At 45.4% G+C, this 16,906-nt stretch overlaps 1 long non-coding RNA gene across 3 annotated transcripts in view; it reads left to right on the top strand.

Moving 5' to 3' along the window:
* The window catches only part of LOC139012226 (uncharacterized), a 43,070-nt gene that overhangs the window by 21,898 nt on the left and 4,266 nt on the right, over positions 1-16,906 (top strand). The window contains exons 4-6 of one of the 3 annotated variants that reach the window (XR_011471840.1): positions 1,984-2,051; positions 5,205-5,236; positions 9,405-9,466. This is a non-coding gene — a long non-coding RNA (uncharacterized lncRNA). Of the gene's footprint in view, positions 1-1,983; positions 2,052-5,204; positions 9,467-16,906 lie in introns of all 3 variants that reach the window. The other 2 variants (XR_011471838.1, XR_011471839.1) reach the window with 2 other exon arrangements.

The raw sequence follows: 16,906 nt of genomic DNA, 5'->3' as shown, positions 1-16,906 counted from the left end.
AGCAAATCATCCTTTGACAATATCTTTAACCAGATTTACCACCACTATGTGTTATGAACCCCTTATCAAAGGAAGCAAACACCTTCATCGCTCAGTGAAAGTGTAAAGGAAATTTTGATTCTAAGGATCATCTGCTATGATTTTACAGGACCCAGAACAAGCCCAATTTCTGAGCTCTTAAGTTAAAACCTATTTCTTTTTAAGTGGGAAATGGTTGACAACATTCATTGGGAAAATAACATCTTAAAATTATAATGGAAAATTTTAGAGAATGATTGAGGTGGGAAGGGGAGATAGGTCAGTAAGCACACATTACAGGAACTTGCTGATATTTTACTCATCCATGTTATTTTTGTTTTATTTTTAAAGAAATCTATTTGATTTTCTATTTTGATTAAAAATAGGGATGAAATTTAAAATACAGGTTTCCAAATGTGGGAGTGGTGGTAGCAACTTTGTAGAGGAATGGGCGTTCGCATAGCTCATACAAATGTGGTGGATTCAGCAGCTTGTGATTCTGCTGAGATTTTAGGTTTCTTACAAAATGGGAAAATCACCATGGCCTTGATCATCGATAGACTCTCACTCCCATAAGTATTGACTTGTAGATAAGAAAGCAGTAAGCATAGCGCTGAGGTTTTATAACTTGGCAGCTCAAGCCTCCCAGTTTCTGGAAGTAATTTTGTGTGACATGATACTAAGTAGGGAGGGGGCGAGGGTGGAAGGAAAAGTAGGAAATCAAGCCACACTTTTCCATGGGGTGTTTCAGCTTTTAGTAGTGAGGCATATCTTTGTCTGCGTCGAAAGGAAGAGCTACACACAGGCCAACGCAGTGACCGCAGTTACAAATGGCGTTCTTGCTATGTTTATAGAATCAGATAACTTCCACTACGTGGTCCTCCATCAGAGAGGCTTTTTCCCCCTCAGGACTGAAAACTGCTATGATACCCAAGTAGTAATAAATTAAGAGTCAAGCCCACAATGTAGGTTTGGGGATCAGCATATGTTAGGTGTTTGTATTTGTATGTTTATTTCTAGTAGAAAGATATCAGTTCCTTCCCTCTCGGATGGCTTCCCATCCGTCCAGACCGACCAGATAAAGCCTTATCTAGTCATTGGGAAGGAGACATCTCCTTCCTGATTAGATTGAAATGCAGGAAATGTAGTCTGAAATATAGAATTATTAAAAATACCTTTACTGGGTAGGCTTGCTATCAACAAGTTCTGCCCTCCAGCTTCTCCTTTTAGTAGTAGGCTTGTCTTTGAAAAACAAAATTGGAATTAAGCAAAAGTGTGTTTTTTGTTGTTGCTTGTTTTGGAGTTTTTGTTGTTTGTTTTGCCTGTTAGTGGCCTTTCCTTGCTGCTAGAGTCCTCCTCCCCTCATTGTCACTTCACCCTCAGCCCCTCAGTACTTGTTGCCTTTCCCAAAGGATAGTGTTCTTAATTGACACTTTTTTTAAAGGTCTGTCATCTGATATCTGCTCAAGGCTGCGAGGTGTTTTCACTTGAGTCAGGGTCTCTGGGAAATAACTAACTACAAATACCCGAGGGCTCCCTGCTTACCACTCGGTGTTAAGCCCTTGACTCAGATGAACTCATTTAATCCTCAAAAGGCTCTTGTGCCATAGGTATGATTATTTCCATTTTACAGGCAAGGAAGTGGAGGCAGGGGGAGACTAAACAGATTGCACCAGGTTTCTAAGTGGCCCCAGGAGGCCCCCGGATTTGAATCTAGGCATCCTGGCGCCATAGCTCCTGCTCGTAACCACATCCCTAAACTAAAACTAAAAATCCTTTAAGGACTTAAAGGTGTGCCTTTGGAATGTTGGAATATGCCACTGTGGCATGTTGACGGAGAGAAATTTTTTTTTTGATTCTGGCATTCCTGAACTCGTATTCCATATATAAATGTCTACTGACACAGTGCCAATGTGTGTTTTTTCCATGCCTTGTTTTTTCACCTTTTGATTTCCCCCCCTCTAGGGTTGCTCTACATTTGATGTGGCCTCTGTTTCGCATCTAAAACTCCTCTGTACGTCAGACTTAGCCAGGTTAGTATGCCTCTGCCAGATCGTCTGACTTCTGCCCAGTCTGCTCGCCCGTGGTCAGTGGTGAGTCTGTGTCCCGTTCTCTCTGCGTTAGAGTGGACACCACTGCTGTGTGTAAGGGCTTTTATACAGTTGACTTTTATTTATCATGACTTGCTTACTCGAAACTTTGTGGTCCCACTCCCTTACATTTTAAAAAGATGTTTTAGCATTGTTTTATCTTACAAAACAAACAAATCCCAGGGAAAATCTGGGGTGTTTTCCTCCATGTAGAATCACATTTAGTATGTTACATACATTACAATTCAGAGTTTCTAAGTCATGCTCCTAAGATTGTAATATGAAGTGATTCTCAGTTTGCATATGTTCTGTCCAAATTTCCTAAAGTTGTGAAATACGTGTTAGGAAATAAGTGCCCCTAAATCCAGTGTTTATTTGAGGGAACTCATGGTTGGCAGGAGTCACAGTTTTATCTCTTATCATTCTCCATACATCTGGAGATTACGATTTGTATTAAACACCTATTTCATAATAGTAATTCCTGCCTTAAATTTCATATTCAGCATTTTGGTTGTCTTTCCCACGTAGCGTGCATGTTGTTCTCTGTTTAAGCCCATTGCCTTCTTCACCCTAAAGCAACCCTCCCCCTGTTTTGCAGCTTTAAGCGCTAACAGCGTTGCTTAACCATAACTCTTGGCCTCTCTCCAAACATTTTTTTTTTACAAAATGTCCTTGACTGTAATATGCCATAATTTTATTTTTGTTTTAGTGTTCTTTTCTTATATTTCATCTTACACTTGAATTTTTTTCCCCCCTAAGCCTCTCACTAGACAAACTGCTTCCAAATTTATTTTACTCTTGGGGCTGACTTCTAGAAAAGCTATCCACAGCTGCTCCAGTTGGAAGGCCAAAGCGAGGAGAATATTAGATGGGTGTGTTTAAATTCCTGCTCTCCAGATAATTCCAGTTGAAACTAGTCCACTTCCCCACTAACACATACAAAAGGAAAATTCTAGCAATATCCAAAATGCCAGAATCACTTCTATATGTCACTTGGGTAACTTTATAAAATACTGGTAAGACCAATTTATGCCGGCCCATTTTTTAATTGGCTGCTTAATAATTTAGAAATCTTTCAAACATATGACATATAAAACTTAATGCATGCAGGAAACTAGAAATTTCTTTTGTAAGTACTTGTTAGGAAATGGAATTGTGTTGTGATTATCCACATGAAAGAAAGATTATTGAAGTGAATCAAGAACTTCTACTCTTCCTGTGATAGTGTACTCTAAAACAGGTTAGCATGCTTTTTCCCAATTGTGAACTTAACCCAGTTTGTAAAATCATTCTTGACACTTATTAACAGACCCGTCTACTTTGTACGTATACTTTAGACTCTGTCCCAGTCACTGGGCCTCTGTTTGTACGTATGGACACACGTACTGTATAGTCTTGTAAGAGCTCTGCACGGAGGGGAGATGTCACCGTGCAGAGAAGTTCGGGGACTTGCCTCGGGTTGCATACCTGGCCCGCAGCGGAGCCAGCCCTCCATCAGCCATCTTCCTGAGATGGCACAGGCACCTTTTCCCTTTGCCTTTATGTGTATTCCTGCCCCCCCCCCCCCCCCCCCCCCGCAAGGAAATGACCAAGTCACTGATTTCAAGGAATAAAATGGATAAATCCGGGAGCATAATCTGTATGTCTCCTGTCTAAGGTCTCTTTCCCCAACACAAGCCTGAGCATACTGCTCTCCTGGTGAAAACCTTCCAGTGATTCTGATTGTGCAGGACTCTTGGTTGCAATTGACAGAACTAATGGGGCCCTTAAAGGATTCCAGAGAGCCGAGAACAGGAACATAGGTGCTTGCAGAAGGATCACTCTGATAGTAGATTGTGATTAGGATTAGGATGAAGGGGAAACAATCCAAAAACAGAGACCAGGCAGCCAGTAGGGATCTCAGTCTCTTTGCACTGACCTAACTTGACTCCGAGCTCTTTACTCACTAGGCTGGTAGTAGGTTTAAAGGAAACCCCATGAAAATTGAGTTTTGGCCAATAGAGTGGGCGTACCTTCCCACCGTCCCTCACCCTCACCCCCATCTAGTTTTGGGGTACCACAGATTGGAAAGTAGTGGTTCCCATGTTAGGCGGTGGGGGTTGGGGATGGGCCACGTGAGTGTTCATTAACTGCCTCCTCCTCCCCCTTCCCTCCTGGGACCCATGTGTCTGATGTGAGAAGGGAGGCAAGTGTCAACAGAGGCCAGACCCCTGTGAGGCCAGAGTGGCCCACGCTCCGGTTGCTGCCATTTTCCTAACATCTGCCTGCTAATGTTCCCTGCTTGCTTAACGCACCCTCGCTTCCATGTTCCCTGCTTGCAAGTTCTCTTCTTGGGTACGATTTAATACAAACTACTCAGCTTCCTAAAAACCAAAGCACTGTCTTGGCACACTTTGCATCCACACCGGGGCATGTGGTTCCCAGGCAGGTCCTCCTCTCCCAGGTCCGACTCCCCCCTGGACGTGCACTCCACGTGCCGGGCAGACTTAGTGGGTGCCTGTGTGGCAGGAAGATGGGGTTCCCTGGTTACTGACTCTTGTACATTGAAGTTCTTCTTCCTGCCCAAGCTCTGTTCTAAAAGTCCTGGTCTCTGGACAGTGGCTGCCATGTCATGAGTCCTCTCCAGTTTTCAGTGGGGCCCTCGTAAGCCTCATCCGAAGGGCTCACTTAGCCATAAACTCAAAGGGCTTTGCTTTGAGGACATGACTGACCTCAAAGTCTGGACCCTCTTAGACATTTCATTTGGCGCCACAAGTACCTACAGTTACTGCCACATCTGTGGTTCAACAAATTTGTCACATTAAGGATTCATATCCTTTCTCTTGGGGTGGGAATCGCCTCTCCCCAAAGCTACCTCATTCCCAGCACGCTGTCATTTCTACCTTCTGAAAGCCCACGGCCCCAGTCCCCGTCCCAGCATTCGGGGCTGGGGACACAAGCAAGCTTGGGGAGCTGGCTGTCCTGTGCCTCAGCATGGCACACTGGCCTCTCCTCTCCCTGGTTGACTTCCCAGTTGTTAGTTTCTTTGGTTTTTAAGCAATTTGGAGTTTAAGATAAAGGCCTTAATGATAACTTTCTTTGCCTCTCCCTTCCTAGGTATTTGCATAGGAGTCAGAGGAGTTAATCCTGTGAGTAGAGTCTTAACATCTGCTTCTTTCCTTCCTTCTCTATCTGCCCCCTGGGGTTTCTAAAGCGCTGGCCAGTCCAAGCTTCTCTCTGCAACAGGGCGGAGGCCTTCTTTGCAAAGGAGTCTGGCTCCGGTTATGGGCAGCGAGTCCAGAGCACAGATGTGCACTAGCCCAAGTCTTAGCACCTGGTTGAGGCACCGGGGAGTCTCTGTGTCTGGCTCCCCAACTTCAAGTATGCAGGAAGTATCCCCTCCTTTATTCCCCATAAGGACCTCAATTCACACTCCAGCCCCTACCTGGCCAACCGCTAGGGAAAGTTCATGGCAGTCATTTTTAGGTGCTCCCCTTCCCTCCTAGGGTATGGCCTAGAACCTGCGATTTCCCCATACCTGATAGGCCAGGGACTTGCCTCTGGCCTTTGGCGTTTCACAGCCCTGGTCTCCTGAAGCCTCAGGGACACCAGTGGAGCTGAAAATGCTCCTCTTCCTCCCCAGGCCCGGGGCAGGAGAAAGGAGGGAAAGTGTCTTTTTCTTACCTTCTTTCCCACCCTCATCTTCTCCCCACTAGACATTGGGCAGAATCTCCTCATTGGGTTTAGATGTTCAAAACAGACTGCTTCTGCCAACATCTGGGCTGACACACATAGATTTACAAAGCCTGTTACCTGTTAGAGCTAGAAATGAGCTAGAAAGGAAAACCGAGCTAGAAAGGAAAACTGTTGGCAGGACAAGGTGAAGTTCCAGAGCTGTTCTGCCGTGCTGGTGTAAGGCCTACAGGCAGGGCAAACATCGCCCACACAGTGGCAGCCCTGGACACAAAGAGAAGGGAATAGATTCAGAGACTAGAAGCTCACAGATCTTAGAGCTCAGCTTAGTCAGAGAGAAAACCTAATGTGACTCCAGACGTTGACCCTGGAGAGGCTGGGCAGTGACACGGTGAAGAGACTGACTTATTAGTAACGTGGAGACTCACATCACACCACCTTAGCTGCTGGCCGGGCAACTTGGTACAACTCCTAAGCCTCAGTTTTCCCAAAAGTAAAATGGGGTTAATACCTCCTACTCGTATGGTTGTTGAGGGCATTTAGTAAAGTGACGAAAACAATGGCCATCACCCTGTGAGCATCCAATCCACGTTCGCTGTTATTGCATAGTTGGCGCCGGTGGCTGACATCTGTAATTTTGGAAGAGGAGCCGTGAGTCTAGAGTTAGCCCTGCGTGGAGCCCCTGCTCTAGAACAGGTGACCTTCCGGGCGCACTGCGGGACATCGAGGTGAGAGGTAGGTAGATGGATTTGTCTGGAATTTGAAAGTTTAGAATTGAAGGGAGATATTTGGGAGGCCTGTGACCTCCAGGAGTAGTTGAAACTTTGGGTTATGAACAAGGTCAGCCAGGGACTGTGAGAAAAGGTAGAGGGCCAGGTCTGTTCGCATTACTGGTGACCCTTTGCAGCATGTTCCTCTGTGTGGTGGGAATGCGAATATCCCACTGAGGGTCTTCACTTCAGAGACACAGTCTTGTTGTCCACTGTGGTCCACCTCATTGAAATAAGGTTTTGTTGTGTGCAGTCTACTCTATAGGGTCGGCTCCTTTCCATTGGGAATTATGGGCTTAGGAAATAAAATAAAAAACTTAGTTGACAGGCTTTTCAGAAACAAGTCTTGTCCGTCGTCTGCCTAGATGAGTGTTTCATGGAAAACCAAGTCAGAACCCCCAGTGTTTGGGGCTTGCCCAGTTCTTTCCCACTCAAATCATTAGAAATAAAAAACAAAGTCAATCTGAAGAATTTACTGAAGCAAAATCAGGAGTAGCTAGAAGTGAATGAGCTGAAACTGGAGGGAAATCCCTTTGTTCAATTCGGGTTTCAGTGAATGCTCAGCAGGCGGTTAAACCAGTTCATTAACAGAAAAGACATGTTCTTAAGCTGCTCTCAGCAGTAAGTGCCTAGAAAAACATATTGTGACAACCGAAAAGTACATTCTAGAAGTCATATGCTCTAGATTCATGAAGCTGTAGTTTTTGTCATCAATGAAGAAACAGATCACTTACCCCCAAATATTTTCCCGTTTATTTAAAACCATTAACTAGAACTAATCTGGCTGCTGTGTGCCAGTCCTCATTCCTAGAAAAATGTGATTTTTCTTGCCCCTAGGGAGCTCAGAAACATTTGTATTTAGGAATGTTGAATGTTAGAGGTTCATTTTTTGTTCTTAGCATGACCACTTTTTAATCTAATCGACATATTAAAACCTTTTTCTCTGATTTTGAAATCTAAATTCAGACCTGGAAAGCAGTCTGCAAGTAGCACCCCGTCAGCCTTAGATGTGTTCTTTTTCTGAACTGTCTCTCCTCTGCTGTGTTCAGTTGTCCTCTGCCGCCCAGGATCCCCCCCAGGGCCGTGCGTGCTGTCAGGTTCTCCGTGACATTGCTAACTATGTAAGCGTCCGGCCGGTGCTGAGATGGCAGGTGGGAAAGGCCGGGGACTTGATCTCCTCCCAGCCAGAGTTCTCCACTTTCACTAGTGCTGCTCCCATTGAACAGCTCAAGAATAAGCTCCTGTGTGAGCCCTCGGGGGCCGAGGAGTATTGTTGAATTCAGAAAGGCAACGCTTTCTCGTAGTGATCATTTGAATATTTTGACAATGAAGCTGAGCTACTCCGCTGCCTGGTTTGCGTACTTCATGTCATGTGCCCCCTTCCTAGGGAAGCAGAGGCGCCTCGCCTCCCTGGATGCATAAAGCGGTATTGTCTGTGGGGAGACGGGTGGGAGCAAAGGAAGAATCATCCAGAAGAATTTCACTCTCAGGTTTTCTAGAGCCCTTTAAAAAAATGTAATCCAGGCCTTTGGAGACCATGATAAATGTTGAGTATTTTCAGAGGAGAGACGGGCCATGAAGATGATTTGTGAAGTGTTTATACATGCAAAGTGAGCAATACACTTAAAACAAATTCTCTGGATGATTCAGACAACCTACTCACCTCCGCTTTTTTCCTGACTTGTAACAGGTTATTTTAAAGACTTAGTTGTCTACAATGGCCTGCATTTTTCTGATTTTAACTAAAAAGGATGTTTTCATGCAAAATAAACAGCTTTTTTAAAAAAATCAAATTAAGAGGCAACCAAGTGAAAAAATCAGTTAGGTGATCTCTAATTGGCTTTGTTTCATAATATATTTACCTTTGTACTGGGCAAGAAAATCCTGAAAAGCTTTTCACCTAAGAGGATCAACGGGTTGGAATAGTCTTAGTTGGAAGAAGCCAAGCTTTATAATTAATTGGCGAACAGAGATACCGGTTTTTAGATGCTCATCAGGGATCAGTAGTACAAAGCCGGCTGCAGCCTGGGCCCTGAAGACTTGGTAAAAACATGAGTCCCAGGGCCCTAGTGACGCTGTGCCAGCCTGTGCCAAAGATTTCCCCGGCATCCTAACACATAGCCAGGTTTGCTGACCACCGAATTGTCTATTCAGTTAGGAGCCTTCAGCCCATTTGATAAATCTAGACGTTTATATAAAGCTTTTGTTAGAAATGAATGCCTACTAATTATTACTGACTTTTTCCAGTTCGTCATTTGTTTCAGGTTTTGTTATTGCATAGATTTGCATGCCTGTTTTATGGTATTCTAATACCGTTGATTTAAAAAAAAATACCATTTCCTCTCAGTGCTATTTTGAATATTTTTATGTAAGCAATTGCATGAGTTTTTTGTTTTTTCTTCTACTTGCAGAAAGCAGGGGAAGATTTCAGGTTTTTTTTAATCCAGTTGTAAGTAGGACAAAGGATATAATGGAAATACTTAAAGGTCTTCTTGGGCAAGATTATATGAAATACTGAAAATCTTCTAAGTTGCAACATTGTGAACTTTATGACACTGTTTAAATATATCAGATGACACACATGTTTTAAGGCTTTTGCCATGTGGTATTTCTGAGATATTTTAAAGTTAAGGGTGGTAGATCAATTGAGGCGTTGAGGGTTTTAAAGTTTAAAATTGATGGATCCTTTGTTAAAAATGCATGGAAAATGTTAAAAAGCAGTAGAACATGTCCTCTGCATGTCATCAGTTGCGTGTGTGGTGTGGGCTCTCGGAGGGAGGCTCCCTTGGTGTGGGGGTGGGGGAATGTTTCCCCAGCTTCCTTCACTGACGACCTGCGAGATCTCTCCTCACAGGTGTGACTCCTCACACACTTCTGAGAGGACCTCACGACTGCCTGAACGCTGACACCCAGCAGGTATGCAAGTGACCAGCGCTTTTAAACATTATTTCTGTGTGGGCATGTCTATTGATAACTGCTTGGAAACACATAGTAAAATTAGTCAAGGACATGTGGGAGGTTCAAGGGGTTTTAGCAGAGAATAAAAAGACATTTCCCTTTCAAATCACAAAAGTAATCTTAGGACAGAATTTTTGACCTTTTCTTTTCGTACACTCTGTATTTCAGGGAATCAGAGGATGCAATTAGCAACTTTTCACACCCACACCCTCTGTTGTCTGCCCCTCCTCCCCTACACACACACACACACACACACACACACACACTCCCCGTAGCACCTGCAGATCCATGGCATTTCTGCTGGTAACCCTGTCAGTTCCAAAGCTTTAGGGCTGCCCCGTCTACATCCTAACTTGTGCACATAAGGGCATGTGTAAAGGTTGCCCTCCCCTTTGTGGAAGATGTTGACTGATAAGCCAGAGGAAGATGCTGGCCGCATCCCAGTAGTGCTAGGACTCCAGAATCATAATCATCGGTGCCTGTGGGTAAAGAACTTCAGTCTCTGAACCTCAGTTTCCTCATCTGTTAGATGGGGATGAAAGTGACTTTCTGCCTCTCTCACCGGGCTGGCTGATGGAAATTATTAGACAAAATAGCATGAGAGGGCTTTATGAGCTCAACTGAATTATTCTTTCACTAAATATTATTTAGGTTCCCTTTGAAATATAATGTTCTTACTAAATAATATTTTGATGTATTGGCCAAGAAATTGAAATCCATTCCAACATGCCAGTATATCTACTAGCAGCCAAGAAAGGCACTAGCAGTTCTAATGAGGCGGGGCTCAGGGAATCTTGCCTTTGTATCTTCTGTTCCCATGTGATTGACATTACAAGACTGGGCATGAGGACCAGTAGGATCCTGGAGTGTGTCTGCCCAGTAGTTGGTGGTGGGTCTGTGGGCTGAGGACAGGTAGGGGGCAGCTAACACACTGGGCAGGAGACACAGGCACAGAGTGGGACAAGCTCAGGCAGGACGGACCGTGCAGTCGCTCGGGGAGCAGGAAAGGAAGCCCAACTTGAAGCATCTCTATAGGCTACTGGGAAGGAGCAGCAAGCATGCGGCCACGGGAAATTGGGGCTTATTGTGAGCAGGGTGCCCGGCCTCCAGGGCGACTGGAGCACAGAACGGCACATTGAAGCGGCCTGCTATGGGCTGTGGGATGGACCACACATGTGGATTGGGAGACAGCTACTCAGAGAGTACGCATTCCTCCCATTGAACTGGGTATAATTGTAATGGTTTGTTAAACAAACAAAGGACCCAGAGCTGTGAATGGGGGAGAGAAAAGACGTAAGGTGAAAAGGAGAGGAGGCCCACACGCCAGTGTCCTGCATTTTAAGCTTTCTCCCCCATTTCCTGGGCATTCCTCTCCCCTTTCAGAGCAGCCAGAGCAGGAACTTGGAAAAGCGGCCTTGTCCCTCTAGTGTCATTTCCTTTGAAGATGGAAACCTGGAGAAATGTTTACCATCTTCAAAAGAAAAAATGAAAAACGGGGGTCATCCTAAAGGATAAATATTTACATTTATATCCTAAATGTAAACCTTTTCATATTTGGAATTATTTCTGGATGAACAGTTTGCTTTGCATCATTTGAACGTACGGACGTGACATGGGAAGGCAAAGAGAAAACTCTCAGTGCAGCTTTGTGTCTAAGGAACAAGCCTGTGGGCTTCCGTAGGAGGCTAGAGCCGGTGGGGCAGCAACTCCACTCTTCTTTCTTACTCTGTACAGAGTTGATAGGAAAGTGAGTTCTGGATGCTCATCCATTGAATAAGCTTGAGAAACCATAGTGTTAAGTTGTCATTTAAAATGGCCAATTACATTTGTGTCCATTTGGGTAATCAGATTTGGTCTCAGGCTCATCTTGTCAAAAAAGACCATTTAGAATTTCAGAACAGTACTTTTCACTGGGCTGTGCCCTGGGGTTAGGAGGGGGAGGAGCTGTTTTCTCGTGTAAAGCAATCTGTTTTTTTTTGTTTTTTTTTTAAATTAAATCTTTATTGTTCAGATTATTACATTTGTTCCTCTTTTTTCCCCCCATAACTCCCCTCCTTCCAGCTCCCACCCCACCCTCCACCCTCACTCCCCACCCACTGTGTTCATCCATAGGTGCATGATTTTTGTCCAGTCACTTCCCGCATCTCCCACACCCCTTTTTCCCCCAAGAATAGTCAGTCTATTCCCTTTCTATGTCCCTGATTCTATTATAATCACCAGTTCATTCTGTACATCAGGTTATTTATTCACTTGATTCTTAGATTCATTTGTTGATAGATGCATGTTTGTTGTTCATAATTTGTATCTTTACCTTTTTCTTCTTCTTCCTCTTCTTAAAGGATACCTTTCAGCATTTCATATAATACTGGTTTGGTGGTGATGAACTCCTTTAGCTTTTCCTTATCTGTGAAGCTCTTTATCTGACCTTCAATTCTGAATGATAGCTTTGCTGGATAAAGTAATCTTGGTTGTAGGTTCTTGGTATTCAGCACTTTGAATATTTCTTGCCATTCCCTTCTGGCCTGCAAAGTTTCTGTTGAGAAATCAGCTGACAGTCGTATGGGTATTCCCTTGTAGGTAACTGAGTTTCTTTCTCTTGCTGCTTTTAAGATTCTCTCTTTGTCTTTTGCTCTTGGCATTTTAATGATGATGTGTCTTGGTGTGGTCCTCTTTGGATTCCTTTTGTTTGGGGTTCTCTGCGCTTCTTGGACCTGTAAGTCCATTTCTTTCACCAGGTGGGGGAAGTTTTCTGCCATTATTTCTTGAAATAGGTTTTCAATATCTTGCTGTCTCTCATCTTCTGGCACTCCAATGACTCTGATATTAGACCGCTTAAAGCTGTCCCAGAGGCTCCTTACACTATCTTCACACTTTCGGATTCTTTTTTCATTTTGCTTTTCCAATTGGGTGTTTTTTGTCGAATCTTTGGTTTGATTATTGTACTCCTCTGGTCTGCTATTGGGTATAATATTCTTTATTTCAGTCCGTGTATGCTTACTTTCTAATTTCTTTATCGTAGCATCGAGGGTCTCATTAGTTTTCGTGAGGCTCTGCACAAATTTATGGCAAGCCCTCAAAATTGCGATTCTTAGCTCCATATCCTCCATTTCTGTCATGTTTCTTTGTCTCCGCATCTTTTATGCTTTCTTGGTGCACCCCCTTGTGGTCTCTGTGCGCAGTCTTGTTCTAGCCAAGCCTTAATTGTTGTAGTTAACACTAGAGGGATTTGACCCCCAGGCCGACTGGCTATAGGACTCAGCTGTATGGAAAACGTCTGCCTTCTGGGGAGGCGCTAATCCAGCCTTTGCCTGAGGCGATCGGCAAATGGCTGTGCGCAGGGTTTGGGCGGGGCGGGATCAACAGGGCGGGCGGAGGGAGCAGTTATGGCCACGCTCAGTCCCGTTCCCAGAGGCTCTGCTTCTCAGAACCCCGGCAGCCGCTGCAAACCTCGGAGAGAAAGCTGCCCTCAGGTTCCAACTGATGCCGGATAATCCCGCTTCTCCCGTTTGAGTCTGGGTCCCTAGAGACTCGCCTGGATCTGGAGCCCAGAGCCTGAGACTCACTCCCGACAGAAAACGACAACCGCGCCCTCAGCCACCAGCCCGCTTTGCGCGCGCACCTCGGTACCTTTGTATTTTCCACACTGCGCCGCCTCTGAGCCTCGATTTGCTGTTCTCTTTCCTTCTAGTTGTAGAGTCTCTCTTCAGCCCGCCTTCCTGTGGTTCTGGGTGATGTCCGTTCAGTCTTTTAGTTGTATTTTTGAAATGGTTGTTTGCGGCAGCGGTCTCCGGTGTTTACCTACGCCGCCATCTTGGTCTCCCTCCTATAAAAGCTCATGTAAAGCAATCTGTTGATGAACCGTCATCACTTTCCCTGCTCCCAGTTCCCAATAGAGTAACCCCAGGTTCCTGTCCTGGTGTGCGGCCCCTTTGTGTTCGGGCACAGCCCCTTCTCCAGCCTCCCCTTCACACTCACACCTGCCGTCCAGCCAGACTGAACCCTGGGATCCCTGCTGCCCTGTGCTGCTTTGTGTCTCTGTTTTTTATGTTCTACTGTCTGCCCGAAATGCATGCCTCTTTTGTCCACCTGGTAAACTCCTAATGAGCCTAAGTACTGGTTTTAAAATTTAGAAAGTACAGATAGTCAAAAAGGAAAAACAAAGAGAAGGTATCTCTAACTCCACCCCCAGAGATACTTTGCTGACCACAGTTTTCTCGGCTCTTTCATGCCTTTTTATTGGTTTCGCAGTGGTTCTCAACCTTCCTAATGCCTCGACCCTTTAATACAGTTCCTGATGTTGTGGTGACCCCCAATTTCATTATTACAAACTGAACATAATTAAAGCATAGTGATTAATCACAAAAACAATATGTAATTATATATGTGTTTTCCGATGGTCTTAGGCAACCCCTGTGAAAGGGTCGTTTGACCCCCAAAGGGTCGCGACCCACAGGTTGAGAACCGCTGGTTTAGAGGCACTGTTGCTTTAGAATCAGTCCACCCCTCGTGAGCACCCTTTCCAGATCTCATAGCTTTCAAGTTTCCTTCGAGGGATGTTTGACTCATGAATCTGGCTTCCCGTCACCGATGTAACTAGTCTGCTTTTCTTGCTTCTTTTCTCAGTTGCGCCTTTACCCTCACACACTTCCTGGGAAGGACCCAGGCTTTTCTTTCCCCCAGAATGCTAACCGTATTTGGACAATAGCCCTGCCGCTAATTAGGTAGTTTTGGTTCCTCAGTGCCCTGCTCTGAAAGTCCCAGGAAGAGAGAGCAGGGCTGTCAGCTATAGAAGCCTCCCCTAAAAGGGGCTGGAGGCCGGTGGCTGAGGGCTTGTTGGGGGCGGAGGGGGGTTATTTTCAGCTGTCACAAAGGAATAGTCCCCATCACTGACTTTAATGACTAGAAAATCTTCTCCTAATTCCCAAGGCTCTTGTCTGGGTTTGGGGAAGGCTCTCTGTCCCTCACCCCCACCGTGCTACCCAGAGTTCATTTATGGTCTTACAGCAGCGCCCGCTCCATTTCAGCAGCACCAGTCCCGGGCTCCACACCTAGCTTGCTTGTTGGTAGACATTTGATATTCCTGCCTAAATGTTTATATTGAAAAATACATTGCATGTGGTGGGGAGAGGAGGCCTGTGGAAGATTTAAGAATCTGTAAAAAGGCTCCTGCTCTCTCTCCCCACCCCCTCCCCAAGCACGCCTGCTCAGATATTCTTTTTGTGTGGACTCGCCTAAGCTCCAAGGGCCCTTCTTTTGCTGTAACGTGTTTCTGGAGCCCATTTCTTCTACAGCTCCCTTCTGCCTTTGTAACTTTCTAAATAAACTTTCTGATAATTGGGGAAAAAAAAAGGATCTGTAAACATGCTTCCCTCCTTCCTGCTGGGTGGATTATGTTGAACTGAATGACCCATCCTGTGGAAGCACTCGGCCTGTCCGGGGACGCCCAGCTATGCAGGCCCTGTGCAGACGGTCTGCCTCACCCCCTGCAGGAGGGAAGGCTGCGTGCTTACAGACCTCTTCCAGGAAAGCACGCTTGCGGTGAAGGTCCTGACTCAGGCATCCTTTCGCCTTGGTAGTGGGGCTTCTCTTCGTCTGCTGGGGCTCTTTGAGGCTCATTTCCTGGGCTTCTGCCTCTTCCATTGCTTCTTAGGGCTTCCTTCATTCCAGCTGAGATAGTTCTGTTGGCATTGTCTGCCTGCTTCTACCTCTGTCCTTCCCACCATCCTCACCTTGACTATTAAATAGGTTAGGCATTATTTTCAATCCGCTCAACATCTTATAACAAAGAAAGGCTCCCACCTGTAAAAAGCCAACCTTCAGAAGAGTGGGCAACCAAACAGGGATTTTGAGCTTCTAGGGTCTTGTTGTATACTATCACCAGTTAGAAATGATGTTGGAACATCTTATTACATTTTTTTTAATGCAAACTTAATTCTCATTTTGCTTATTTTTATCACCATTGACTTGTCACTACACCGTCCTACCCAAGAGGAACTGGGGAATTTGGAGCCAGAAGTCCTCTGTCCTTGGAGTCTCTGAGAATAACATGTCCCCACAAGCCTACTTCCACCCTGCTCCACAGTGCAGAGCAGATATCCTCAGGGCGGATCGGTCTAGCTGCAGCCTGCCACAAAGAAAACAAACCCCTCCTCACCCCCAGGACAACCCACTTTACCAAACCACTCTGGGTTGATCATGTGAGCTTACTCACAGGGTCTGAGGCCACCCATGGAGAGCTCCGTAATGTAAAAAGTCACTTATAGAAACAAGATTCACAATGGTCCTGCTCCCCAGAATCCAGAGAGGGTCAGAGTGTCATTTGCTCTATTTGGCCAGAAAAGCATCTCAGCTCCTCTTTCCTGCTGTAGGTCTCTTTGTTGGCCTGGATCATAGGCACCATTAAGCTCAACATATCAGAAACTGAACTTGGAACTCCAGTGCTTTGCTGGATTTTTCTTCTGGTGCACATCCTTCCTTTCCTTGTCTGACAATCTTGTCACCTCTTTTCGCTAGCCTAACCCAAGTCCTATCTAACTATTCTGTTTACAAAGTGTCCTTTCAACCTGCTCTCTCTTCCTTTTTGGGCCACGGTTATCTCTTCTGAGAGGTGGCAGAAGCCAAAGTGGTTTCCCTACCCCTGGTCCCACCACTCCAGTATATCTTACACAGCCCTGCTGTAGTTACTGCTAAAAAGTAGAATCTGACACACCTGTTGCTCGGAATGGATTCCTGTTGCCCAGCACCCTGGTCGTCAGTATTGGCTCATCCTTGCCCCTTGTGATTTGGCTCCTCTGTCTTCTGGTTCTTTGAGGCTTAGAGTTCTGAGCTTAGGCCTTTCCCGTTGCTTCTCATTCCCATTGAGACAGTGTTTTGTTGGCATTCTCTTCTCTCTCTTCTCTCCCCACCTGCCTCACTCCACCTCCACATAAACTCAGAGTTAGTGGCTAGCCTTGACTAAATAGGCTATTCATCTACTAACATATTACAACAAAAAGCCTACCTTCTCCTCGTGGGATGGAGCCATATATCACTGTCCCTCTGTGATGGGTCTTTCCCTCTCTCTCCAGCCTGCTTTTTTGTATTTGTTTTGTGTCACTTTTTCTTCTGCTTTCTGGTGATCCTCTGTTGCCTACTGATTTTGAGAGTGGAACCACTAAAAGCCATGGAAGCTTTGTATGTTTAGACAGGGCTTGTCAATGAGGGCTCTGCTTTAGGTGATGTATGTAAACCCTGGGACTGTCATCTGTCCTTGATGTTAGCTCTTTCCTCTTGGGCTTCCCCAGAGAAGACTCCTTCAGGCACCTGCCATGGAGGGCGAGGTCCTGGTTGCCAGTGTCCTGTTAGCCAAATGGGGGAGGTATACAAACTCCACTTAATCATTCCGTTGCAGCCTTGCAC

Source organism: Myotis yumanensis, unplaced genomic scaffold (assembly GCF_028538775.1).
Source record: "Myotis yumanensis isolate MYYU_CA2020_CCGP unplaced genomic scaffold, mMyoYum1.0.hap1 SCAF_6, whole genome shotgun sequence".
In the NCBI taxonomy this organism is placed as follows: domain Eukaryota; kingdom Metazoa; phylum Chordata; class Mammalia; order Chiroptera; family Vespertilionidae; genus Myotis; species Myotis yumanensis.
Note: the sequence above shows the minus strand (reverse complement) of the source record. Positions and strands in the feature narration are given on the sequence as shown.